Here is a 22,242-nt window from a genome sequence, read left to right as displayed (position 1 = left end):
AGGAAATAATGTGTTGTGTATTGATTCTTCTAGTAATAGTAACTTGGATAAAGCATCATTATGGCATTGTTATCTTGGACATGTGAGCAAGAAACGCATAGGCCAACTCCAAAAGGATGGAGTCTTGGAGTCATTTGACCTAAAGTCAGACGATAGTTGTGAATCATGCTTACTAGGAAAAATGACAAAGTCACCATTCACTGGTTCTTGTGGAAGGGGTGATGGTTTGTTGGATCTGGTACACACAGATGTGTGTGGTCCCTTCAAATCTGCCACAAGGGATGCTAATCGTTATTATTTGACTTTTACTGATGCCTATAGTGGACATGTATATGCCTATTTAATCAAGCATAAGTCAGAGACTTTTGAAAGGTTTAAAGAGTTTAAACAGGAAGTCGAGAATCAATTGGGCATGAACATTAAGATGCTTCGATCCGATCATGGTGGTGAGTATCTTAGTACAAAGTTCCTTGACTATCTTAAGGAATGTGGGCTTATCTCACAATTGACACGTCCCAGGACACCACAGCTCAATGGTGTGGCTGAGAGGCGCAATCGAACCTTATTGAATATGGTTCTTTCGATGATGAGTCGAGCTTCGCTACTAATATCATTTTTGGGGTATGCCTTAGAGACTGCCGCTCATATCCTTAATCCGCTTCCTACAAAGAAAGTTGCCAAAACTCCTCATGAGATGTGGACTGGTAAAGTTCCTAAACTAGACCACATCAATATTTGGGGTTGCGAGGCTTTCATGAGACGCGAGACTCATGATAAGCTCGAACCTCGAAGTGAGATGTGTTTTTTCATCGGCTACCCACAGAAATCCTTTGGTTACCTCTTCCACAGACCTAGTTATAATGTGGTCTTTGTAGCAAGGAGGGGTGTCTTTCGAGAAAGAGAGTTCATAAGCTAAGGAAACAATTGGAGGCAAATTGACCTTGAAGAAATTCAAGAGTCAAGTGGTGACGGAACTTCAAACCCTAGCACTCAACCTAAGGAGGAAACTCATGTTTAGCCAATTGACAAGTCTGTACCTCTGAGTCGTTCCATAAGGGTTAGGAATGCACCTGAGCACTACTATGGTTTCCATATTACTGCGGAAGGTGAGACACTTATCAACGATGATACATTGGTAAGTCTGGATGAACATAACAGCTACACGGAAGCCATGGCAGGCCCCGAGTCTGCTAAATGGAAAGAGGCAATGGACATCGGGGTAGAGTCCATGTATGACAATCAAGTTTGGAACTTGGTTGACAATGTACCGGGTCGTAAGATAGTTGGGTGCAAATGGATCTTCAAGAAGAAGACTGACATGGATGGTAATTTACACACATATAAGGCACGACTGGTTGCAAAGGATTTTTCTCAAACTTTAGGAGTTGATTATGATGACACCTTTTCACCAGTTGCAAAGATTAAGTCCATTAGGGTTCTGTTAGCCATCGCTGCATTTCATGATTATGAAATATGGCAAATGGATGTCAAAACCTCCTTCCTTAATGGAAGCTTGGTTGAGGATGTTTACATGAGTCAACCAGAGGGTTTTGTTAGTACATAATACCCTAATAGAGTGTGTACGCTCTAGAAATCCATTTATGGTTTGAAATAGGCACCTCGCAGATGGAATGTTCGCTTCGATGAGAAAGTCAAAGAGTTTGGCTTTTCGAGGAGTGAAGATGAATCTTGTGTCTATGTCAAGGCTAGTGGGAGTATAGTTAGATTTTTGGTATTGTATGTGGATGACATACTACTCATAGGAAATGAGATCCAAACCTTGTCGGAAGTGAAATCCTTGCTTGGGAAATGTTTCGCTATGAAAGACCTAAGTGAAGCTGCCTATATTCTAGGGATAAGGATTTTGAGAGACCGGAGTAAAAGACTAATTGGACTTAGTCAGAGTACCTACTTGGATAAGGTGCTGAAGAGGTTCAACATGCAAGATTCCAAGAAAGGAGAGTACCCATCCAGAGTAACACCAGATTGAGTAAAACTCAGAGCCCGAGTACTATGGCTGAGATATCAGAAATGAGTCGAGTGCCTTATTCTTCTACAGTAGGCTTGATCATGTATGCTATGACCTGCACTGGTCCTAATGTGGCTTTTGCCTTGAGCATGCTCAGCAGATATCAGGGGAACCCTAACAAGGTCACTAGATTGCGGTATAGAATATCCTCAAGTACCTACGGAGGACTAAGGACTTGGTCCTTACCCTCGGTGGGAGTGATGACTTGAGAGTTGTATGGTATAGTAATGCTAGCTTTCAGACTGATAAGGATAATTTCCGCTCTCAGTCAGGCTTGGTCTTTTCCTTAAACGGAGGAGCAATCACTTGGAAGAGTTCCAAGCAGGAGACAGTGGCTGATTCAACTTGCGAATCATAGTATATAGCAGCAAGCGAGGTAGCAAAGGAGGGGATATGGCTGAAGAACTTCATTGGTGACCTTGGAGTTGTACCAGCTATAAAGGAGCCAATGAAAATTTTCTGTGATAATGAAAGTGCAGTTGCCTTAGCCAAGGAACCAAGGGATCATAGGAGATCCACACACATCAACAGAAAATACCATTTCATCAGACATCGAATAGAAGAAGGACTCCTCATGGAAAAGAGGGTATCATCGAATGAGAACCCAGCAGATCCCCTCACGATGGGACTGAGTAGGGTTAAGCATCACCAGCATGATTGGAGCATAGGGCTAAAGGATGATATTAGTTTTAGTAGTTAGATAATTTTGAAAATTTTAAAGTGTAATTGACATTTGATGATGAATAAAAGTTGTGTTTATTTATGAGTAAAGTGTTGCTATCTTTTGTCAATTGTTTACTATATTTCTTTTGCATGTTTTAACTTCTAGAATAATTATGTTTGGTATATCATATTATTCGAATTCTCCATAGTTGGTCATATGTTGGAAGTAGGTATGAATCAAGACTGTCATGAGTTTGTTGCAGAGGTCTAAGATGTTGGACATGCCTACAACACTCATGAGTGCTCATAAGTTCTGAGCATTGGATTCAACCCACGCTCACTGTATCACTTCATAGAATTAATCTCGAGTGATCGTGACATGGTAACATCATATAAGTCTTTAAACCTAGAGATATGACTTGTCGCCTATGAGTTGGTTATGTATTGATCATACAAAACCGCATTGGTAACTCGATGTTATAAGACGTACTTTTGTGTGTGATTCAACAAGTAGTAGAATAAGCATATGAGTCAAAGTTTATCTATTCCTTCTTGGATTAGAAGCGATATCTGGGCCCCTCGATGATTTTGTTTTGACCTATGTACCGGGCCCGGTCAGAACCAAATTGATGTGTTCAATTTAGTTCTTTTCCAAACAAATCGGATATCGGGAAACAAACTGATGGACAATAAGTAAGACATTGTTCCATGTATTTGTCCGGATGATATCTAGAATAGAGGATTATTTTATCACTTACCTTAAATAGCATATCATCATCTTTTCAGTTCCGACAGACCTTGAAAGAGCTACGATCGCTGATCGGTTCCTGAAGTCATACATGCAATTATAGTTATTAGACTTGTCTAAGTGGGCGACTGTTGGATAAGGTGTCTAAGTCCATAAATATATTTGGTATGTACTTGACCCAACCCGACATGATCCATTTGGGTTGCATGGCATCATGCATTTGGATAGATTAAATGAGAGAAATAACACTTGTAGTTTATTAAAATATTATAAGTTCTAATATATTAATAGTATTATTTAATCAGTATTGATCAATAATTAATTTAGAATTAATTAAGTGATCAAAATATGACTAATTAGTATATAGGTTGATTATGTAAATCATCCATAACTTGTATAGTGGGCTAAAGGCTCCATGTATTGTCAAGTTGGGCTAAGGTCCATAGGATGCTCCATGGGAGTTACAAACCCATGGGTCATGGAAATGAGGAGTCATGTTACATTACGATTTACATGGTGTAACCCTAGATGTGACACACTATATAAAGAACATGTTGTCATCCAAAACCGGCTACACTAAGAACAGAAGAGGGCTAGGCCGATTTTACAAGTGTTACATATTCTCTCAAAGTTATTCCAAAGCATTTGGTGTTGTGTGAAACATTTGAGGCATCACACTTGGGGTGCTAGGCTCTCAAGGTTTGCAAGGAATCAAATCAACTAAAAGGTATGTAATTCTAGCTATCTTTTATGTTAAAAGTTCCCATGTATGCTAAATAGGATTATTAACTTTGGAAATAATATTTTGCATGTATTTTAGACAAACATAGATCCAAGGTTTTCTAGGGTTGCATGTACATTTAGGGTGTTAGAATGCTCATTACCCATCATGAAGATGGTGCATTTGGTGTCGTAAAGGTAGTGTCTCAAGATCTTCAGTGTGAGCACCATTGCTCCTAGTTCGAGGACGTGCGTGGTGTAATTAACCTCATGAGTCTTGAGTTGTCTTGAGGCATAGGCAATGAACTTCCCTCGTTACATGAGCACACATCCTAGGCATTGCTTGTATGCATCACAGTAGACCACAAAGTCTTTGGTCCCTTTTTGGAGAGACAAGATTGGAGAAATGCACAAGGCTTGTTTAAGCATTTTGAAGGTAGTTTCTTGTTTATTCTCCCAGCTGAAAGTCACTCCCTTCTGTTTCAAAGTAGTGAGCAGCTTTGCGATCTTAGAGAAGTTTTGTATGAATCATCGGTAGTAGCTAGCAAGGCCCAAAAACTGGCGTATCTCCATTGGTGTTCTTGGTGTTTCCTAGTTCGCAATCGCCTTGACTTTGGAAGGGTCCACCTGTATCCCTTCCTCGCTGACTACGTGTCCCAAGAAGCCCACCCTTTTAATCCATAATTCACATTTTGAGAACTTCGTGTATAGTTTTTCTGCCGTTAACGTCTCCAAGACCTTTCGTAGATGCTGATTATGTTCTTCCTTACTTCGTGAATAGATTAGTATGTCATCGATGAATACTATCACGAATTAATCTAGGTACGGTCGGCACACACGGTTCATTGGGTCCATGAACACTGCAAGCACATTAGTCAAACCAAAGGGCATCTCCACAAACTCGTAGTGACTGTAGCGAGTTCTGAATGTCGTCTTAGGAATATCTTACTACTAAATTCCCAGCTGATGGTACCCCAAACTTAGATCAATCTTTGAGAAGTAGCTCGATCCTTGTAGTTGATCAAATAAGTTATCGATTCGAGGTAGGGGTAACAGTTCTTGATGGTATGTTTTTTCAGTTCTCAAAAGTCTATTCACATGCGGAAAGATCCGTCTTTCTTTTTCACGAACAAGAATGGGGCTCCCCAAGGTGAGTAGCTCGGTCTGATAAATCCTTTGCTTAACAGCACGCTCAATTGACTAGACAGTTCATGTATTTTAGCCGGTGCTAAGCGGTATGGGGATTTGGCTATGGGGGTGGCTCCAGGAATCAAGTCGATTCTGAACTCGACTTGGCATACGGGATGTATTCCCGGAAGGTCTTCTGGAAATACATCGGGAAAGTTAAAGACCTCGGGAATATATTTGATGTCTTTCACTCCTTGTTTCTCATCCACAACGTAGGCTAGTAAGGCGTGGTATTCCTTGCGTAGATACTTTCGAGCCTTGATGCAAGAGATGATTTGTAGATTCATGCCGGGTTTGTTGCCATAAATGACGAGGGTTTCGCTATTTGGTAGGTTAAGGCAAACAACCTTTTCATAACACAAGATATCGGCATGATGAGGACTTAACCAATCCATGGCAATGATAACGTCAAATCTACTTATTGTAACCGACATTAGGTCAATTTGGAAGGAATGGTTGTTTAAAGTTAGAGTGTATCCTATGTATATATATCTTTAGTGCATTCTGTTTTCCCATTGGCCATTTCGATGGTAAATGTTTCATTTAACGATTGGGGTTTCTGTTTGAGTAAGTGTTTAAACTTGTGGCTTACGAAACTTTTCTCCGCACCACTATCGAATAATATGCATGTGTATGAGTTATTTAGGAGAAAGTTACTAGCAACCATGGTGGGATCCCGCATGGCCTCCTCATGCCCCATTGCTAGAACCCTTCCCAGCCTCTGCTATTTATGTTTTGCGCCCTTGGGAAATCTTTGTTGAAATTCCCCATTTCACCACGTCTGTAACATGCTCAACTCACCCCAGCATTAGCGGCTTGGGTAGTTTGTTATGCTGGTGCCTTGCAGAAGCGGGCGGTATGCCCCTTCTTGTTGTAATTGTTATACTGTATTTCTCGACAGGCTCCATGGTGATGGTAGTAACACTTGTCGCATTTCGAACAGTCCTAACATATTGTTTGGCTGGCATAGGGGCAGTAGGGTCGGTGATGGCATGAACGACCATAGTTTGTTGATTCTTGGTCAGGTCTTGAGCGGGTTAGCCCTTCTTTTTGTTCCAAAACTTCCTATTGTTGTCACTCCCTTTTGGTTATTTAGCATGGGGGTTATAATTCCTTGAAGAACTCCTTTGTCGACTAGAGTTTGTGCCAAACGCTTGGCACTATCGAAGGTGCTCGGGTTGGTAGATATGACCATTCCCTGGATCTAAGGGGATAGTCCCCAAATGTAACGCTCCACTTTCATGGCCTCTGGGTGACCATCCTAGGGCACAGAGTTGCCAGTTCGTTAAATCGAGAAGTGTAGGTGGCAATATCGGAGTCCTTCATGGCCATTTCCCACAGTTCCTGCTCTAGTTTCTAGATCTCGCTCTGTAGACAGTACTTCTCGAGCATCATAGCTTTCAGGTCCACCCAACTCATAGCATTGGCTACATCTAGAGTCAAAGTTTTCACGTGACCGTTCCACCATGACAAGGTCGAGTCCAAAAATGTACATGCAGTATATTTGACATTGAACTCATCCGGGCATGCACACATTTCGAATATGGACTCGGTCTTTTCAAACCATCTTGTCAAAGTAACGACCCCGCCGTCGCCATGATAGGTTCTGGGCTTGCAGTTCATTAATTCTTTGTAGGAGCATATTCGTTGGTGCCCTATGTTTTCACCTTGATTGGAACTGTTTGTCCCATTTTCGCTTCCGTTGCTGTTACTGGTAATTTGGGCCACGGCGGCAACGACAGCGGCTGTTACAGCAGCCTGGAACACGACATAGTTGATCTGAAAAGGTGGAGGTGGAGGTGGTGGTAGGGCTGTTGGTGTGTTGTTCTTGCGCCTGTTTAACTTCCTCGGTGGCATACTTCTGCCATAAAGTTTAAAGGTGAAATGACGATAACTTTGATAAGAGTTATGAATCAGGCATTACCGTAATGGAATGCCTTGTTTATATATGTATCAAGTCTCGTTGTTATTGAAATTTGCAAGCAATTCAGAAATGAAATTTACTATAATAATTAAACAATTGCATAAAAAATAGCAACATCCAATGAAATTAAATGCATACCCATTTCATTGATAATATGGTTCTAGTACATAGTTTTTGAAAATTGACCTTTAAGAAGTTCTACAAGAAAGAGTAGCACTAACGCTTACTCGTAAATATAATCGATCCCAAAACGCGAGTAGTATAAGCCCTACTCACGACGGGTAGTCTCCTCTGGGCCACAAGACGAAGTCATGGAGGCCTGCATCTCCGCTATCCGACGCTCAGCTGCAACCACCCTCTCCTCGAGAGTCGAGGGCCTCTCCTCGAGAGTCGCTCAAGCAGTGGTGAGGTCTTCATTGAGGCGGTCAATAAGATGACAAGTCCGGTGGTAATCCCTCTCCAATCATCGAGCTCGTGCATCGGTGTCCTCAGTAGCAGCCCCTAGCTCCATGATCCGATTCGCCGACACCCGGGTCTGATCTCCGAGATGCGCGATCCGCTGAACCATAACAGGGAGGTCCCTGTCTGCCGGTCCTCCGAGACTGAGGTTATAGAACCCTCGCTCCATGTCGTATGGAGGACGCTGGTGTTATTGCTGTTGGATTAGTGTCTAAGTCCATAACTATTTTGGTATGTACTTGACCCGATTGTGCATGGTCCTTTTGGGTTGCCTTCACACTGGTGACTAGATAGGATGATTGTTGAGGAGGGAGGTTGGTTTATTGTTAAAAATAATAAATTAGGGTATAAATATGATTTGTTAATATATTATATGAATAATATATTAATTTGGAATCATATTATTAATTAGTATTTAATCAGAAATTAGTTTAGAATTAATTTTGAGATTAAAGGAACTAACTGAAAGTGCAGGGGCTATTTTGTAATTATTTAATAGTTGAGGCTTTGGGCCATTGAATCACCTTTATTAAGGCTTGAACGAAAATCCTAGAAGGATCTAGGAGTTTTCGTCCAAGGGCTTAAGGAAAGGAGTCATGGACTTGCTTAGGCCCTAAGCTAAGGGATTAGGGTTTACACCTTGAAACCCTAGTTAGCCTTAAGTATAAATAGCACCCTAAGGCACTAAGATTTCGTCCAAGCTTTCAGAAACCCAAAAAGAGACAAATTCTAGGGCAAGATACCCTTCTTTACTCTCTCCCATATTCATCCTTTCACCTAGTGTGTTTGTGACCCATTAGAGGTACTACACTTGTGGTACTTGCTTTCAAGAGCTAAGGAAATTCAAGGAACTAGTTGTTATTACTATATTGATGAGATTGAAAACTCTTTGATCGATTAGATCTTTGTAACAGGTAAATAAACAAAACAGAAACAGTAACGTAATAAACACAAGTATGGATCTGAATACGTCGAATGATTTGATTAACTTAATCCTCAGCAGAGCTCGATGAAGAACTTCCATTGTAGAGGATTCTAGGGTTATAAAAGATAAGAACTTGTACGCTATCAAATCTATCTCAATCTTACGTTAAGAATGCATGCAAGCATCTTTATATAATAAACCCTAAACAAAACTCACGGATGGACAGGCCCATATCGGAGAAAAAACTTGGACTAGCTAACGAGCCCAAAAGACGCAACACTAAACTGGACCTAACAATCTCCCCCTTTGCGTCAATTTGGAGTGAGACTATCATTTCTTCTTGCTTGGAACAGCTGCTGGAACCTTCTTGGTTGTATCAAACAGACGAGAGATAAGTGCGAGAATAGTCTGTCTGAAGCGAATGTACCATTGAATCATATCATCAAAGTACTTTTTGTCATCCGCTGAATTCTGCTTGCACCGATGAATGATCCCTAAGACATGTTCCAGACATGCAGTGGTATAGAGATGTTTGTCTGCCAAAGCGAACAGACATTTTTGGCCTTCGTTTCTGGTAAACATAACGGAGTTTCTCTTCGGGTCTATCTTTCCCATCTGTATCATGTTTAGGTCACTTGCTGAGCCAACAGGAGATATGGTAGGCTTTTTCTTGAATATAGTCGCTATCTCCTGATCCATCTTGGTGACATCCATAATGTAACAAACAAGCATCCTCTTGATGTGGTTAATGATCGGACCATATTCTGCTTCATTAGTAAGAAGGATGTTGTGCAAGATGATCCAGTCGTGTGGATTCAAGTTGGGAAGATTAGCAAGCGAGATGGCATGTTCGGTCTTGGCAGATCCTCTTAGCACCTTAAACCGAATGTTGGTGAAGTTTCCTTCCTTGTACAGCTTTAGAACCCGAACATTGATAATCTTCTGAGCGCTCCATGTTTGGTACTGTGGTTGAGCGGCCCTCAGATAGAATTCGACTAAGTCCCTGTCAACCTTTGGATGAGGATGAGGGAACTCAACAATGTTGTCAAAGGCATGGAATACGAACGCCTTTCGGGTCAGTGGCATGTCGAACTGAGAATCGACAGTATTATCACGATCAAGAGAGATCACTGGTTCTAGCCACAAGATGCTTGGAGTATCGATAGCTTCTTTCAGCAACTTCTCAAGAGTCCAAGGAGGAAAAAGAGTTTTCCTGCTCTCGAGAAGGTCGTGAGCTTCTTTCTGTCTTCTTTCGGCTTCTTCAGCCTCTCTAGCTACACGAGCGCTGATGTCATCATCTTTATCTTGACCATGCCTCTTCAGAAGGTCGGCAATGCTCCTTATCTTCATCATCGCTCTCCTCAGTAATTTCCTTTCCCTTGTCTTTAACACCCGAACCTGAGGCTTGGCCTGTAGGAGGAGGTTCGGTTGTGTGAGTTGTTGTTGAAGTAGGAGGTGGTTGAGACACATTTTCTTTTTCTCCCCCTTGTTTCGGAATGGACACGAAATCAAGGAGCCCTTCAATCTTGCTCAAGAGAGAGAGGGTAGGAGCAAGTTTTTCTGCAAGAGTACGCCTCACAGAATAGTTGAGTATTGGGTCATGTGCTTCCAGGATGTTTGAAAGGGATACGTGGACATCCGAAACACACAATGAAATCACCTCTCTTTCAGATCGAAGAGACTCAATCTCCTTTTGAGAATTCAAGAGTTGAAGATTCTTGACCTTCAGAGCGGTGGTCTTTCTGGCAAGAGCGTCCATGAGTGAGTTTTCAGCAGCAAGGTCCTCATGGAGCTTAGTCAATCGTTCGTCAATCATCGCTTTGAACGCTGAATTGTCGTCTGAGAGAGTCTGACGAAGAGCCAGCTGGTTGAAAATGGGTTCCAGCTTCGTTTTGGTGGCCTCAGCAGATTCCTATTAAGATTGTAATAGAGAAAAAGCATTAGTGAATAGTTTATCGACTTTTTCGGTCGCTGCCTCACAAGCTTTGGTTGAGGCATCAATGGCTGCAGTGGCGGAGTCTAGAGAGACTTGATGAGCTTTGAAAAAAGCATCAACAATTTTCTGAATGGCAGCTTCAGAGATGGTAGACTGGGATGAAGAAGAGGAGGCGATGAGCGAATCTATTTTATCGTGAAGCTCCTTGAGATGCCTCTTGGTAACGGGAGCATCATCGTCGTCGTCACTCTGTACCTGAAACGGACTGTAATAGACCGAATCAAATGTCATATCCTCTCCGCCGAGGAATGGTTCTTCGTCCTCTGCTGCCTGAGCAGGAGATGAGGGTGTTGGTGAGGGTGGAAGCTCGGTAGTTGTAGTAGGTTCGGGTTGGGTTGTATGTTCGGTAGTTGGTGGGGGTTTGGGTGCATCAGTAGGAACCCCTGTATCAGATACATTGGTTCTTACTTCTGCGGTGGTGGTGGTTGCTTCGGTAAAGATGGGAGGGGGTACTGGGATGGAGGTGGATGGTATTTGAGTGGTGGAGGTTATGGGGGTAATGGAAATAGGAATGGTAATTGGTGGAGAAGAGATTGGAGAAGTGGAAAAGTGAACTTCAGGTGTAGGCGATCGTGGTGGAGTGTTACCACGAGGAGGTCAGTCAGAGGCAGAATTCTCTTCCTCAGATTCGCTTGAGGAGGAAGCGATTATTAGCTTTCGCCTTGGTTGGGTTTTTCTCTTCTTCTGCGGAGGAGACTGAACAGTCTGTGTAGTTTTATGCTTCTTAGGAGAAGGGCCTTTCGCTCCCTTACCAACTTGCTTGTCTTTACCTTTGTCAGTTTTCTTTCCCCTTGGCGCAGGCTTGTCGGCTTCATGGATGGACTTGAGCATTTCAGGAGTAAGCTCTCTCGGAACAGAGCGTCGAAACTCCTTGTAGGTTCGAATGATTCGACTGTCAGCAGGAACATCTCCATACATCATCTCTGGAATAGAGCCAATGAATTGGAATTTTGAGGCATCGGAGACAATGATCTTTGTGCTATGGAAAGTACCAATCGAAGACATTGGAGAACCAGCAACAATGGGGACTTGGTACTTGTCCATCACCCATTTTGTAATGAGAGTCCAAAATCGAGCATAAGAAATCTCGGAATGACGAGATGTAGAAGACAGACTCTGAATGAGTTGTTGCCATAGGACCGACCCGTAGTCCAAGTTGATACCGTTGTAGATCCCGTACAAAATCATGATGAACAGACGACTTGCTCCGTCTGATCCAACACTGCGTTCAGACAGCCCCTTGAACAACATTGTAAACAACCCATTCCACTGAGGAGGCAGGCACGATTTCTTGAACTCCGTAACCGTTGTCAGAACCTCAGTGTACCCCATGTTGTAGAACATAGAGAACATGTGAACCACCGGAATCGATTCACGGTTAACCCTAGTTGAATCAGGTTCAAACACTAAAATTGATCAAAACTTCTACTTGGAGATTGATGCCTTGTGATCGAGCACGTCGAAGAAGATCCTGTCGACTGCTTTGTCGTAATGAGCAGTGGCGAAAATCTGAGATAAGAACTCCATAGGATCTGCTTCAACTTTGGTGAGAGCAGGAGCAATCGGCGTGTACTTGAGGCATTCGATTATCGGGAACATGAAAGCATCATAGACCTGAGGAGTAAGATCGATGATCAAACTCTGTTGGGGACGAATCGGCAGGATGTGGGAAGTGGCATGAACTGATGATGAATCCGCCATTGTTGTGAAGAATATGGGAGAGATGATGAACAGTAGAATACTTGAAGGTTTTCTTGCTCTCTGAAAATATGGGTGCAGTAAAGAGGTAAACAATGGTTTACGTTACCTTTTATACTGTGGGTAGAGGAGAGAGAAGAATATGTCCCAAATCTTCGAGGGAAATACGAAGGGTTTTTCGGAAGTGATTGATGTGTGACAGTTGGTATCACCGATGATTACGCATGAGAGAGAGTGTCAGTCCCGATTTACACGCCTCCCCATCAGGCGCTGTTTTTAAACGACACGGTTCCTCTTCGCACGCCTGGCTGTCAAGCACCGTTTGAAAATCAAATCGATTGGACTCCCGCTTGAGTCAGCATCTTATCCTTTTAGAGAAAACGTCATCCTTAAGCAAAATTGACCATGTGGATCAATATTAACCACAACTCCCTTATAGCTGCAAATCCCATTTAAAATTATGCTTTGTAATTAATGAAACCAGAATGTTGGAAAATCAAAAAGATTTTCGTGCTTAGTGTGTAAAAGTAAAAGAAATAAAGCAACACATATGAGGAATTTTGTGATGTCAGTAAAGACACGAAACAAAGGATCCTGGGCACGAATCTCTTCCTTCAAAGTCGAGAGAGACTTGAAAGTGTTTGTGTGGTTTCCCGTTGAATAACGATCAGACACTTATTGAGAAGTGTTGAAAGGCTTCTTTTAATCAGGCTAATTTGGGTGGCTTTTGCTTTAATTCAGAATTCCTGATCTTGATATAAGACAGAAAGCGAACGAAGTACTTGTGAGACCAATGCAGTCTGTTGAACAAGTAGGTTTGAAATAATTTAAATGGCTAGATAAAACAATTTATGTAAAATCTCAAAAAAAAATTTAAAACTGAATTCCAAGGGAAGAAATGTTATAGGACGTAACAATTTCATAGGAATCACTCAAAAGGAAATTAGAGATTTTACTTTCCATCCCCATGGATAAGTCCGTCAATTCGTTAGTTATAGCTAGAGCAAAGATGATTGATCACCGTCAATTCATAGTAGGTATTGAATTGTGGGTTTCACTTAGTTCGTAGTGACACGAAGCTAAGATCATAAACACAGAAATTATGTAACCATAAACCTCAGTGGTAATTTCTGAGAGTCTCAAGGGTTACGTTTATGAAGCGAATGAGATGGAGAAAAGTAGTGTAGATGGTGTAGAGAAATGAAAGTACCTCTGCTGTTAAAATAAGGACCAAGCAGAAAACTCTTATCTCATATGAGAAGAGAGTCAGGTAGCTCATGATTAGAATAAATATGAAAGCCTAATTGGGAAGACAAGGTTTGTATTTACCAAGTCAGTAAGGCTTATTATTCAGAATCAGGTGAGGCTTTGGACACATACAACAGTATGATTCTAGGGACACTTAACTAGTGAAATGAGTTCCCCACACAAAAAGATAAGACATAAAACAAAATAATAGAAAAAAATAATAAAAAATATTTTTGGAGTTTTTGAATTCACGAAAAGAAAATAAGAGAAAAAAAGATTATTTTTGGAATTGTTGATTTAAAGAAAAATTAAATAAATAAGTAAAAAAAATGAGACACAAAAAAATTTGGAACCGAACCCGAGCGTTCGGTCTATTTCGGCTAAAAAAAAATTTGGAACTGAACCCGACCGTTCGGTCTATTTCGGTTAAAAAAAATAAGTTTGAAAAAGAAAAGAACATGGAAAATAAGTGAAATGAATTTGAGAAAATGACACAAAAGGTGTACAACCAAAGAAACTACCTTAGAGTGATAAGCAACGATCAGATAATACGACCGAACCCGAGCGTTCGGTTCATTTCGGTATACCAGAACAAGACCCGAACCCGAGCGTTCGGTTCATTTCGGCACACATGAGACCCGAACCCGAACGTTCGGTCTATTTCGCTTCCAACGTTTAATTTTGAGAAGTAGTCTTTGGTACTGACTCCGATTCCATCATTCCTAGCCCTTGTAGAATTTTGTTGAAAGATGCTTCAGGAAGAGCTTTGGTGATGATGTCAGCCAGTTGATCAGTGGTTCGAACAAAGTGAATTTCAATGTTCCCATCTTCCACATGATCTGTAATGAAGTGATACCTCAGTGCTATATGCTTGGTCTTGGAATGTTGCACAGGGTTATGTCAGATCCTAATTGCACTTTCTGAATCGCAATATAGTGGGATCTTTTTCATATTGAGTCCATAGTCCCGGAGCTGGCTTTGGATCCAAATCACTTGAGATGTACAGGAGGCAACTGCGATGTACTCTGCTTCGGCTGTAGACAGAGATACACATGTTTGTTTCTTTGATTGCCAGCTAACCAACTTCCTGTCTAGGAATTGGCAGCCTCCAGTGGTGCTTTTCCTGTCTAAACCACAACCTCCAAGGTCTGCATCTGAGTAGGCTTGAACGAAGAAACCTGAGTTTGATGGATACCATAAACCGAGAGAGGTGGTTCGTTTCAGATACCGAAGTATGTTTTTCACTGCAAGCATATGTGGTTCACGAGGATTCGCCTGAAATCTAGCACAGTAACACACAGAAAACATTATATCAGGCCTGCTAGCAGTAAGGTACATTAAAGAACCAATCATCTGGCGATATAACGTAATATCGACTGTCGGTTTTTCCAAGGATGGTGTGAGCTTGGTGCCGAATGTCATTGGAACTTTAACCTTTGAGTCTCCCATCATGCCAAATTTAGCAAGAAGAGTCTTGGTGTAAGCTTCCTGGTTGATAAAGATGCCTTCGGGTCGCTGTCTAATATTTAAACCAAGGAAAAAGTTAATCGGACCCATTGAGCTCATTTCAAATTTAGTCTCCATCAGCTTTCAGAATTCAACTGTTAAGCTAGGATTCGTTGAGCCATAGATGATATCATCGACATAGATTTGAACAATCATAAGGTGGTTACCTTCCTTCTTACGAAAGAAGGTTGGTCAACCGAACCTTGTTTGAATTTTGACATCTTTAAAAACTTAGTCAGCGTTTCATACCATACCCTAGGTGCTTGTTTCAGACCGTAAACCGCCTTGTCCAGAATATAACAGTAATTGGGGTACTTTTCATTAACAAATCCAGGAGGTTGCTCCACGTAGACCGTTTCTTCAAGTTCTCCATTCAGAAAGGCGCATTTCATGTCCATTTGGTAGACCTCGAAGTTCTTGTGTGCATCATACGCCAGAAATATTCGAACAGATTCCAGCCTCGCTGTCGGAGCAAAAGTTTCCTCATAATCAATACCTTCCTCCTGGCAGTATCCTTTCACCACGAGACAAGCTTTGTTTCGAATCCCATTGCCTTCCTTGTCCATTTTATTTCTGAATACCCATTTGAGACCAACAACTGAGGTGTATTTAGGAGTTGGAATGAGGCGTCAAACCTTATTTCTTTCGAACTCGTTGAGTTCATCTTGCATAGCTTGAACCCAGTCAGAGTGATCAAGAGCAGTATTAACTGTCTTCGGTTCAACTTTTGAGACGAAAGAATTATACATGCAGAACTCTACATTAAAGAATAGAGATGTTTGCTTTGCCTTCAGTTGAGATCGATTCAGGACCTTTTTAGAGACATTACCCACTACCTGGGATATAAGATGATCTCTGGTCCACTTAACAAGAGGAGGGTAATTTGGATCATAGGATGGATCCAATTCAACATTCACCATTTCTTCCAATTCAGATTGACTATCGTCGTCGTAGAACAAATCGGCATTCTCCCCCTCGACTGATGAGCCTTCAGGTGTAGCTGGACTTTCTGGTGCTACAGGACTTTCTGGTGTTGTCGAGCTTTCGAGAGCTGAAGGGCTTTCGGGTGTTGTAGAGCTTTCGGGTGGAACTGGAATAGAATTCTCCCCCTCAATTTGTGAGCTTGGTTGTTTTGAAGAAGGTGGATTCTCCCCCTCAACTGAAGCACCTTGCTCAGGAGGTTCGTTTGGAACTTGTTCTCCTTCACCCATTCGTTTGGCTGCTTCATCGACAATTTGTTTAAGATGGTCGACCTTGTTATCTGCCGACTTGGCCTCCGAGAGAGTAGCTTTCTCAGGTTCATCAAATTGATCGAACAGATTAGCAATCGAAGCCGTAACTTGACCAGTTTGAGTAAAAATCTCTCCAATTGCTTCTTCAGTAGCCTTTAGCTTTTTAACGTAGTTATCATCGAAAGTCACATAATACGTTTCTTCGATCTTCCGAGAGCGCTTATTTAAGACCCGGTATGCTTTTGAGGTAACTGAATATCCCAGAAAAATTCCTTCATCAGCTTTAACGTCAAACTTGTTACGATGTTCTTTGGAGTTGAAGATGAAGCATCGTGAGCCGAATACATGGAAGAATTTTACGTTCGGCTTCCTGTTATTGATGATCTCATAAGGAGTAAGAGAGAAATGCTTGTTGATATAAGACCGGTTCTGTGTGAAATATGCTACAGCAATAGCATCAGCCCAAAAATATAATGGAAGAGAAGCGAAACTTAGCATCGTTCGGCCCGCCTCACACAAGGATCAGTTTCGTCTTTCGACAATTCCGTTCTGTTGAGGTGTGTAGGGAGCTGAGAAGTTGTGACTGGTTCCTGTTTCTGCCAAAAAGTCTTCAAATTCTTTGTTCTTGAACTCCAGTCCATTATTGCTCCTGATGTTGCGAACGACTTTTCTCAGTTGCACTTCAACCTGCTTGATAAACGTCTTTAGCTTAAGAGTAGCCTCAGATTTGTGCTTCAGAAAGAACACCCATGTAAAATGTGAGAAATCATCAACAATAACAAGAATATACTTGCTACCGCCAATGCTTTCGATAGATGATGGACCACACAAGTCAATATGAAGCAACTCAAGTGGTTCAACAACTTTTGTGTTTATAATGGATGGGTGACTTTGACGACTTTGCTTCCCCATTTCACACGTAGCACACAAATGTTCTCGATCAAACTTGAGCAATGGGAGACCCCGAACATGACCTCCTGTGACAAGCTTGTTGATGTCCTTGAAGTTGAGATGTGAGAGCCTTCGGTGCCACAACCAGCTTTCGTCAAAATGTGCTTTGGATAATAGGCATATAGCAGGATTTCCTTTGATTGGTTTGAGATTAAGAGGAAACATTTCGCCTTTGCGTTCTGATTTGAGAATTACCCTTTTTGATTTCTTCTCTATGATTTCTGAACCTTCATTATCAAATGAAACTTTGAGACCGGTGCCTCCTACCAGTTGAGACACACTGATGAGATTATGCTGTAGACCCTCATCATACGCCACCTTTCTTATAGTGAAGTCTCCATTGGTTATCATCCCATAACCCTTTATTGTTCCATAGGAGTTGTTGCCGAATTTGACATTCCCACCATTTTGAAGTGATCGAAACTCCCTTAGCTCCTCCTTCCTCCCTGTCATGTGACGTGAGCAGCCACTATCAATGTACCATTCTTCGTCGAACTCCTCGTCACTTATAACCTGCAAAAATTAAGCAGATTTAGGAACCCAAAGTTTCTTGGGTCCACGTGAGCCTTTCACAGGAACAGGAATAGTAAGAGAAACATCAATAAGATATGTTCTTTTTATTAATGTTGTTTCATCTTTTCTTTTAATGGTAAACACTTTGATTTTGTTAGGATTAGCAACAGTGGGTTTGGTTTCAGGTTTTGGTGTTTGGGCTTTAGACTGCTTTCGGTCTTCCTGGACAGAGGAAATTTTCGATTTTCCTTTCAGGTTCGTTAATGATTTAGAATTTTGAGTAGGAATAGAATTAGGTTTAGAAGAGAATTGAGAACTAGAAGAATTAGAATGGGAATTTCTTCTGACTTGCGATTCGATATGACCCTTTTGTTTGTGGTCATTGGAAAGATCGAACCTGGACGTTCGGTAGCTATTACTTTCGGGACCGAACCTGTCCTTTCGGTTGCTGTTTGAACCGAACATGTCCTTTCGGTTATGTTCCTCATGGGGCCTTAAATCCTTTTTCTCTTGCTTTGAATTCTTGTCGTGATAGGAGAAATGGGCGTTTTGAGCCAAAACTGCTTTCGCTCTGAGAGGTTCTTTTTGTATCTCAGATTCCACTGCTGCTTTTGATCTTTCACTTGTTTCGGTTGTCTGTGGATGTTGGCTTTTTGTTTCAGCTTCTTGTCAGCTGGTTCACTTTTCACAGATGATGTTTCACTTGTGGAAATGACTTCTTCTAAAGGAACTTCTTTTGTACCACTAGTGCTTGGCACGTCGAAGTTGTCAGGCTTGTTCAGAGGCTCTGGTACATATCTGCCTTTGGTTTTCTAGGACGTCCGCTCTGACAGACCAACAGTTTCGTTGGCATTATCTATAGGAGCAGACCAAAAGAACTCATCACAGCCATCTGCGTTATCTTCGTTCACTATGGCAGTGAGTTCGGCAGTTTGATGCTCGGTTACTCCAGCGACCTTGTACACTTGATTTGGTGTTGTTCTCACTTTTTGGTACACAACAGCCTTTTCTTCAAGAATCGGGGACTTATTTTGGGACAAACGAGCGAACTCCACAGAATTTTCAGAAATAAGATTTTTGTGGTTTTCGGGTTCGCTCTTGACAAACTCAGAACAGTTGACTACCTCCTCTACAAAAAATTCACTCATATCATCGCCCTCATTAAGTTCAGATGCGTTTTCAACATCAATTTTATTTTCTGAACTTAAATTGGCACTCAACGAGTCAAATTTTTGTATAGTTTCAGTCCTTAGTTTCAGCTTATCGTTTTCATCCAAAAGGTTTTTCAGCATGTCCTTATGGTCCTTGGACTTTATGAAAGATTCTATTTTGTCTAGACCATACATGTAAGTGGGACTCACATCATTAGACGATACAACACTTTCGCAGTTATATGCTTCAGCATCGATTTCGTCCTCCTTAAACTCAAGGAAGGGAAAAATCATGCGATGAATTTTCTACCCTATTTCACAATTCAGATGTAATTGAGTGATGTTAGCATAAAGTCGTTTAGCAATCAAACAAAAAACATTTCTCTGTTTCAAAAGTTTTAAATTGTCTCTTTGTAAATAAATGTTTTTATCCTTAGACTTTATCAGCTCCGACTCTTTCTGCTCTATCCACATCCTTCGCTCCTCACTCTTGGAAGACACCCTGTTTATTTGGTCAGTTAGGTTAGAATTGGTGACCCTTGTTTCAGTTAAACAACTATCCAGATTTGAGATTCTTGAATTTAAGCTATTTAATTCTTTTTCATATGATTTTTGTGGGACTTTGAATGAAACAAAGAGAGATTGTACCTTCTTGATCAACTCATCAAGCTCATTGATCTGCACACTGAGAGGTTTTGCTATGAAGCATAAGTCCTCTCGCTCCTTGGTGTCCTCGTTTCCACCATCAGTATTGTATCCCCTTATGTGAGATACATCAGTCACCACAAAACACTTTCCACTGCTTTCGTCACCACTTGCAACATATGCCTTTCCCTGTGAAGGCTTTCTCACTTCATCATCCTCTGAGTCGGTTGACCATACCTGCACGCCACCGAACTCATCATCCTCTGCCGAACCCTGTACAATAATAGCATTCATAGAAGCTCATTGATCTGCACACTGAGAGGTTTTGTTGTGAAGCATAAGTCCTATCGCTCCTTGGTGTCCTCGTTTCCACCATCAGTATTGTATCCCCTTATGTGAGATACATCAGTCACCACAAAACACTTTCCACTGCTTTCGTCACCACTTACAACATATGCCTTTCCCTGTGAAGGCTTTCTCACTTCATCATCCTCTGAGTCGGTTGACCATACCTGCACGCCACCGAACTCGTCATCCTCTGCCGAACCCTGTACAATAAGAGCATTCATAGAAGGGTTAGTAGCAGCTTTCTTCCTCTTGATATCTTCCAGCTTTTTCATCAAGATAGCCTCTTCATCTTTTTCCTCATCTTTCTCTGCCATTTTCTTCAGAACACAATCTTTAGCATAATGGTTCTTTCCTCCACAGTAATAGCAGCTAACGCCATAATCTCCTTCAACCTTCGCCTCTTTCTTTGGTTCTTCTGTCTTCGGCTCCTCCCTTACCTTTTCAGAACTATAGCTTCCCTGCCAATTTCTGTTTTTATTGGTAGGAAACCTCTTCTTGATGAACCTCTTGGGATTGTATACTATCATAGCATAATCTTCTGACGTAAGATCATAGTCCTCTAGGTTCAGATCTTCGTCTTCCACTGCATTCTTGCCTTTTGATAGGAGGGACAAGAAGCCCAAACTTGAGACCACATTCTTTTCTTGCATGACAATCTTTTCTTGGGATTTTAGAATTCCCACCAGCTTTGCCAATGAATATGACTTGAACTGCTCATGATCTTTAACTGTAGACACGACAGCTCTCCATTCAGATCTTAGGCCATTCAAAAAGGTGACCTTTTGTTCAATCAACTTCCTTTCTATATCATGTTTGATCATCTTGCTAAGAAGATGATTGAAGCGATCAAACGTCTGAGTGACAGTTTCATCAGAATTCTGCTTAAATTCACCGAACTCAGACAAAAGCAAGGTCTGAATAGAATGCTCCAAATCTTCATCTGTAGAATATAGCTCTCGCAACCTATCCTATATTTCTTTAGCAGTACTGCAGGAACTCACCAACCTAAATGTATCAAATTGAAGAGCGAATCGGATCAGTCTCAATTCTTTAATGTTGCACTGAAACTTTTCCTTTTCGTCTTGAGCAACTTCTTTTACATCTTTTAACAGATCATTATATTCTTTCTGAGTTTTAATGATCTTGGATGTTCCTGAGTGAGCAAATGGTCCAGACACAATGGCTTCCCAAATAAGATACCCATTATCTTCAGATCCGATGACATAGTCTTCAAAATGATGAGCCCAAACTTCGTAATCATGGGTGTATAGAATAGGAATCTTCGTCGTTGATCCAATGATGTTTGAGATGTTGATAGGATTAGATTGAGAATCGTCCATTCTTGATCGGTTAACCTGTTTGAAAGATCAGACTTGTAATATGTAATATTAGGGCAAACGAATAAATAAAGAGATACTTCAATTATGAAGTGACGGCTCAATGAATATTAGTTAATGCGGAATAACCCTAATCGCTTCTTTCACAGAAGAGATGTGTATGAATTACATAGCCTCCTGCTCTGATACCAATTGATGAGATTGAAAACTCTTTGATCAATTAGATCTTTGTAACAGGTAAATAAACAAAACAGAAATGGTAACGTAATAAACACAAGTATGGATATGAATACGTCGAATGATTTGATTAACTCAATCCTTAGCAGAGCTCGATGAAGAACTTCCGCTGTAGAGGATTCTAGGGTTACAAAAGATAAGAACTTGTACACTATCAAATCTATCTCAATCTTACGTTAAGAATGCATGCAAGCATCTTTATATACTAAACCCTAAACAAAACTCACGGATGGACACGCCCATACCGGAAACAAAACTTGGACTAGCTAACGAGCCCAAAATACGCAACACTAAACTGGACCTAACATATATAACAACAAAAGGTATGTATTCTATTTTTATATATGAATTTTGAAAATTATAGTAGCATGCCAGTTTTCTTTTTGTGTTCATAAAGTTGTATAACTAATATTGAAAACATAGATAAAACTCTAGGGTTACATGCACACATAGGATTGTTTGTATAAAACCCATCAGTGGTATCAGATCCATTGGTTTTTGTTTTCAATTAGCATTATTCTAATGTATGAGGTTGACAAATTAGGGTTTATTGCTAGTAAACCCTAAGGCTTGGTAATTTTCGCAATTAGGGTTGCAAAACCCTAGTTGGGAATTTTTTGATTAGGCTTTAAACCCTTTCCTTAGCCTCCAAGATTTTAAAATCTAGGGTTATCCAACCCTTGGATTTCGAAATTGCCTCCTTCCCAAGGTTAGATCCTAAATT

Source organism: Lactuca serriola, chromosome 9 (assembly GCF_051521515.1).
Source record: "Lactuca serriola cultivar US96UC23 chromosome 9, Lser_US96UC23_V15, whole genome shotgun sequence".
NCBI lineage: Eukaryota > Viridiplantae > Streptophyta > Magnoliopsida > Asterales > Asteraceae > Lactuca > Lactuca serriola.
The sequence above is the reverse complement of the archived record's forward strand: the minus strand, read 5'-3'. Positions refer to the sequence as shown.